The sequence below is a fragment of the Lampris incognitus genome, unplaced genomic scaffold, assembly GCF_029633865.1.
Source record: "Lampris incognitus isolate fLamInc1 unplaced genomic scaffold, fLamInc1.hap2 scaffold_431, whole genome shotgun sequence".
Lineage (NCBI taxonomy): Eukaryota > Metazoa > Chordata > Actinopteri > Lampriformes > Lampridae > Lampris > Lampris incognitus.
In genome coordinates, this window is record NW_026611390.1 from 1 (window position 1) to 6,450 (window position 6,450).

At 50.7% G+C, this 6,450-nt stretch overlaps 1 pseudogene; it reads left to right on the forward strand.

Moving 5' to 3' along the window:
- Positions 1–3,502: 3,502 nt before the first annotated feature.
- On the forward strand, positions 3,503–6,124 carry LOC130133634 (integrator complex subunit 6-like; annotated as a pseudogene).
- Positions 6,125–6,450: the final 326 nt, after the last annotated feature.

The window sequence follows — 6,450 nt, forward strand, 5'->3', positions numbered from 1 at the left end:
ACCGAAACCCGTGCTGCACAACAATGTCGGTATGACGAGGAGTTTTGCGTGCATAAATTAACAACTGCGGTGCAGTACTGCGGGCGCACGGTGGCGCAGCGGTTAGCGCTGTCGCCTCACAGCAAGAAGGTCCCGGGTTCGATCCCTGGGGCTGTCCAACCCTGGGGGTCATCTCAGGTCATCCTCTGTGTGGAGTTTGCATGTTCTCCCCGTTGTCTGTGGTTGGGTTGGGTTTCTCCGGGCGCCCCGGTTTCCTCCGCCATCAAAAAAGACACGCACGTTAGGGCCCAGACCCATCAAACCGACTAGCGCCGACGAAGGCCGGGGGGTTGCGTCGCCTGCCGTCTGGGCCAAAAAGTAGCACCTGAACACACCCCAAAGACTACAGCCGACGGCCAACTAGCGTGCATGTTCTGCACCGATCCGCCCAGCTGAGCAGCCAATCAGAGCGCTCCCTCTCGCCGACGGGCTCCGCCGATTCAACATGCCGAATCGGCTGAAAAGCTGCCGACAGGGGTCCGGCTAGTGCAAACACTAGGCTCACAGACGCTCACCGACGGCCCGGCATTGTGTGTCGGGGCCCTGTCGGCGGCCCCCTGTCCGAGGCAAGGCAAGACGAACTGGAGTTGGTCCCCGGGTGCTGCATGAGGGCTGCCCACTGCTCCTAGCTAGGCAGCTAGGGTGGCTTAAATGCAGAGCCTAACTTCCTTACGGGCATCAACAGAGTATATCATGAGGAGAAAAGACATTATCCCGTCTTCACGGCAATAAAAAGACAGATCTTGGACACTGGCCATCACAAGGTGAGCTTGGGAAATAGAGACTTGCTGAGAAAAGATCATTATTGCATGCATAGCTTATTAAAGACAATATGTATGTTGTCAGTAACTCAGGCATGCACATGAAGCTGAGTTGGAGGGAGGGGTTACGGGGGAGGGGGGTGTATATTTGGGGTAGGGTGTAACTTTTTTTTCGGGGGGTGGGGGTGTCATGTCAAAGTTGCTCTCTTCTCCTAAGTTACGTGCAGCAGCTTTAACCATGAATGGGACGGCGGTGGGGGCTGTGGAGAGCTCTATAGCCCAAATCCCTGATGAGCTAACGTGGTCCCGCAACACCAGCGACGTCATAAACCAGGCACAGCGGCATCCTGTTGTGCTGAGCAAGCGCAGGAAACTCGAGACAGTGCACCAGCACCCTTGTCAAGTCCTCCTGCAGCACTGTTGAGAGCCTATTATAAAAGGATGCATCGCAGTCTGGCACGGCCCGCCACTGCACAGGAACACCAAACTGTAGGAAGGATTGCTCAGATCGCCTAGAAACCCACAAGACTGCCTCTTCCTTGCACCGAGGAGCTCTGCAGCAAAGCTCACAGCAACACACAGGTAGACTACCATTCAGCCTCATGACAGCATACCTGACATACAGTGATGAACCACCACAGCTACATAGATAACTGCATTGGTCACAAAACGAAGTTAAACCAGGTTTGACTTGTTTGCTTCCCGGAGCTTGAAATCTGTCCTCAGTCTTTGACTATCCTCTCCCATTTGTGTCTTGCCAAATCTCTGCCTCTTAAACACACGCGCGCGCGCAAACACGCACGCACATATGCGCATATGTGCAAGCGCGCATACACACACACACACACACACACACACACACACACACACACACACACACACACGCACACACGTAGCCTGCCAAATGTTACATTAGCCGAGCCAGAATGACCATGTGTTGATGTATCCTCCTAATATCTCCATCAGAATAGCAATTGTCTCATTTCTGGTACTTGATCACTTGTATGGCAAAACACTCATCTCTCCATCTGTCTCTCTCTTGACCTCATACTCTCCAGCTCGCTCTCTCTCTCTCTCTCTCTCTCTCTCTCTCTCTCTCTCTCTCTCTCTCTCTCTCTCTCTCTCTCTCTCTCTCTCTCTCTCTCTCTCTCTCTCTCTCTCTCTCTCTCTCTCTCTCTCTCTCTCTCTCTCTCTCTCTCTCTCTCTCTCTCTCTCTCTCTGTTTCTGTTCCTGTTCCCCTCATTCAGTCACTCCCCTCTCCATCAATTGCTTTTCTTTTCTAATTCTCTTGGTGTTGTTCTGTCCTGGTGTTCAGATCAAAACAGGCAGTCATCATTAGAATGCAACGGGTCACTCTTTAGACACACACACACACACACACACACACACACACACACTTACTAGAATCAACACAATAATTGAAATATTTTCAATGTGATTAGGTTTGGCCTGCAGGCTGGGTCGGTTGCTAGGGCTGTGCTCTCTAGTTGCTAGGGGGAGTAAATCATCTGGCATTATTTGATTTCTGTTCCAGATATGAAACCGTTACTGTGGCGATTAAATGTCTCACACCATGGACACCTTGAGGGGGAGAGACAGAGGGAGAGAGGAGGGGAGAGATTAAGTTTAGGTGGAGATGGGTGGGTGGGGGCAACAGGATAAAACCCAAGTGAGGCAGAAATAAGAAAGGAGACAATGAAGTGAAGTGTGTAGAATGATGGTGCTGAAATACAGAGAGGAAAACAGCGAGCGAGCGAGAGAGAGAGACAGCAAGGAAGAGAGAAAGCGAGTGAGAAGGAGGGAGGGGGGAGGCGGAGAGATTAAAAGACAATAACAGGGTAATAGGGAAGAAATGTTTTCCTACACCTGTGTGTCTCAGTGGGGCTGATCTTTCCCCTGACGCAACATGAGTTAGCGTGTGTGTAGGGGGGGCGTGTAGCGCAGTAGTGTGTGTTTATGTAAGTGCACACGCACGCTTTCTGCAGAGTTAGCATACGTATGTGTGCGTGCGCGCATATCTAAGCATGCACGGGCACGCACGCATTTTGCAATATTTGCACTTTGTTGATATATACAGATGTCTACAGAGTCACAGTGAGGGCACAGAGAGCCGCCTACACATGGGAACCTTCAGCCATTTAAGCTGTGCGGGTGTGCTCAAATGTTTATAAAACACAAAGCCACCTAAATACTCCCGCTGAAACACATACAATACACACGAGATGACGTCAACGAGATACAGACCATAGACTCGCCTCTTTCCTGTCTTCTGCTTCTTCTTCTTCTGCTGCTGCTTCTTCTCCTTTTTCCTCTTCTTATTCTGCTTCTTCTTCGTCGTCGTCTTCTTCTGCTTCTTCTTTTGTTTGTAGGGAGAAGCAGGGAGCGACTGTAAGTAAACTTTGTTTATATGAAACGTGGGATTATTCGCAAAATATCCTCAAAATTATCAAAACCCCTCGCAATTCAATAACCTGCCCCAAGGATATGAGGTTTTTAGTTTAGTTTATCTATGAAGAGCTTCTATACTCACTATTCTTACACTTTTTTTGGAAGAATGTGCGAGAGAGACAGTTAGCCAGCTTGCTAGCTAGCTGAGGGGTGATACAGGCGGCAGGAGAACAAAATATTTATTTATTTATTTATTCCGTTTTAACCGGTTGCAACGACACCAAGTCTATGCAGAACGTGTCATCACCATCACAATGCCCGTTTTACTTTTTCTGATAGACACGTCCTCTTCAATGAACCAGCGCACCCATCTGGGCACTACCTATCTGGACATAGCAAAAGACGCTGTTGAGACTTTTATGAAGCTCAGAAGGAGAGATCCGGCGAGCCAAGGGGACCAGTATATGTTGGTAAATTTTGAGGACGTTCCACTCGGAATAAAGGCTGGATGGGAAGAGAGCCATGCCACATTCTTGACAGAATTGAGGAACCTTCAAGCAACTGGACTTACAACTATTGGCCAGTCCTTGAGGAGTGCTTTTGATTTACCCAATCTCAATAGATTAGTGACTGGGACAGACAACTATGGATAGGGCAGGAATCCATTCTTCCTCAAACCAGCCATCATCATCGCCATCGCTAACAGCAACAAGTTAACCAGCAGCAGTGGAGTCCAGTATGAGCTGCATCCGCCTCTGACCACCCCCCTGCCAGGCAGCAAGCTGACAAAAGAGCCCTTCCACTGGGACCAGCGCCTGTTCGCCTTGGTGCTGCGAATCCCTGGCCACGCTTCAGTGGAGCCAGAACCCACGGGGGGTGTCCTGCCAGACGATTCTGCCATCACCCCCATGTGTGAGGTCACTGGAGGGCATTCCTACAGTGTGTTCTCCCAGCGTATGCTTAACCAGTGTTTGGAGTCTCTGGTGCAAAAGATACAAAGTGGGGTGGTAATCAATTTTGAGAAAACGGGATCTGACCCCCCTCCACTAGAAATTCACCTGCTGAAACAGGGAAAGCTGGTCCCCAGCCATGGCACTGTTGTCACAAGCTTATATACGTACATCCCAACCCCAAGACTGGTGTGCCCTAGGACACTAGTCCATCCCAGAGGCATTCTGGCCAGACCAGAACTTCCCCACACTGCCACCTCGCCCGGCCCATCCCCATGTACGTTTCTCTTGTCTGGATGCTGAACCCATGGTGATAGACAAGGTGCCCTGCAACAAGTACGAGCTGGAGCCCTCACCTCTCACCCAATACATCTTGGAAAGAAAATCCCCTCATACCTGCTGGCAGGTGTTTGTATGTAACAGTGCCAAGTACAGTGACCTTGGCCAGCCGTTTGGCTACTTGAAGGCCAGCACAGCCCTCAGCTGTGTCAACCTGTTTGTCATGCCCTACAACTACCCCGTGCTGCCGCCACTTCTGGATGATTTTGTCAAAGTGCACAAGTTTAAGCCGACTGTCAAATGGTGCCAGTCCTTTCAGAACTACCTGAAGACCATGCCTCCATATTACATTGGGTCTCTGAGGAAGGATCTCGGGATCATTGGAGCACCTAACCTGCTGGCTGAAAATATTGAGTATGGCCTGAGCTACAGTGTGGTCTCTTACCTCAAAAAGCTTAGACAGCAATCCAAAATTGAGTACAACCATCTGACAGCTTCCATTGGTAAGAAGCCACCACTGGATGCAGGCATCAAAGTACACTGGTGGGGCAGGGGTGGTATCTCCCTGGCCCAGTATAGGGAGTTCACACAGCTGCTACAGGGCATCATCGGCGAGGCCTCAGCCTTGCACATGGAGATTAACCCCAAAGAGTTTCAAGGCTTTCATCTGGCACTGCTCAACAAGAACTGGAAGCCACAGAGCCTTAGGAATCCTTATGACATCCCCCGTAGCCACCTGCTGGACCAGCTCAGCCAAATGGGGAGGAACCTGCTTAACACCAGCATCTGTAGCCACAGAGGACAGGACCCAGACCAGCTCCACAGTGTGCCAGTAGCCCAAATGGGCAACTACCAGGACTTCCTCAAAGCTGCTTCCCAGCCTCTCAGAGACGCAGGCCCAGAGCAGCCCAAACGCCTGCATACATTTGGTAACCCCCTCAAACTGAATACGAAAGGCATGGTGATTGATGTGGCAGATGAGTTTGTGACTGGCCCCCAGAACAAGGGCAAGAGACCCGCGGACAGCAACAACATGCAGGATGGGGGCCCCAAGAGATGGCGGTGCATGTTGCTACTGCTGTGCCTGGGAAGAGCCTACACTTCCTCAGTCACTCCGCCTGCCAGTCCTCGAGCTTCAGCAGATGCGGAGAGTAATGATGGAGGCGCGCCAGAACCAGACGTGTTTATCAATCACCTGAGTCAGAACCACTTTTGCCTGGACAGGACCACTGAATTTGAGCCAGGTCACCCCTCAGGACCCCTGGACTACCAGGAGAACCATCAGGTTGTGGTTCTCTAGCGGTATCAGGATGGGGAGAGAACAGCAGGCTGCGGGACACTGAGCTGCAGCCGGGTAGCGAGGGAGGGGTGCAGATGGTGTCACCGGACCACCGACCGCCACGGTACCCGTGCCCTTCGACGCTGAAGAAGTAGATATACAGTGATTGTCAGGAGTTCAACAACCACCTGAGGGTGCTCATCACCAAAGAGATCAGGAAACCTGGTAGGCACTATGAGAAGAGCTTCCATTTCCTGAAGCAGATCCAAGGAAGTCTCATTTTTCTTCAGAACATCATCAAAGAGACAGCCAGGTTCAAGAAGCATGTTCTCACCGAGCAGCTGGAGATCTTTCTAGAAGAGATCCACAGCAGATCTAATAACATGAACCACCTGAACATGTTCAGAGACGAGCTCGATCCCAAATAAAACGCACTTTACAACACTGCATTTTACACCCCTCAACCCCCTCCCCCCTCCCAATTCAGTTCTACCAGGCCTCACAGAGATGACACAGGTGGCACCCAACCAAAATTCAAACCATTGCATCCACAACTGGACCCTCGGCGTCTTCATTGTGTCAGTATAAGAAACAGACAAAATTGGTTTATGCTATAACTAAATGCGGTTTCACCCAGGATGAAGCTGGTTTATACCTCAGATATCCTTTAGGGGCAGTAAAGGACCATTTTTACTTCAGGCGAGGCTGGACAGAAGCCGTTACAGGTGTCAGCCCCACACATTTGTGTCTGGTT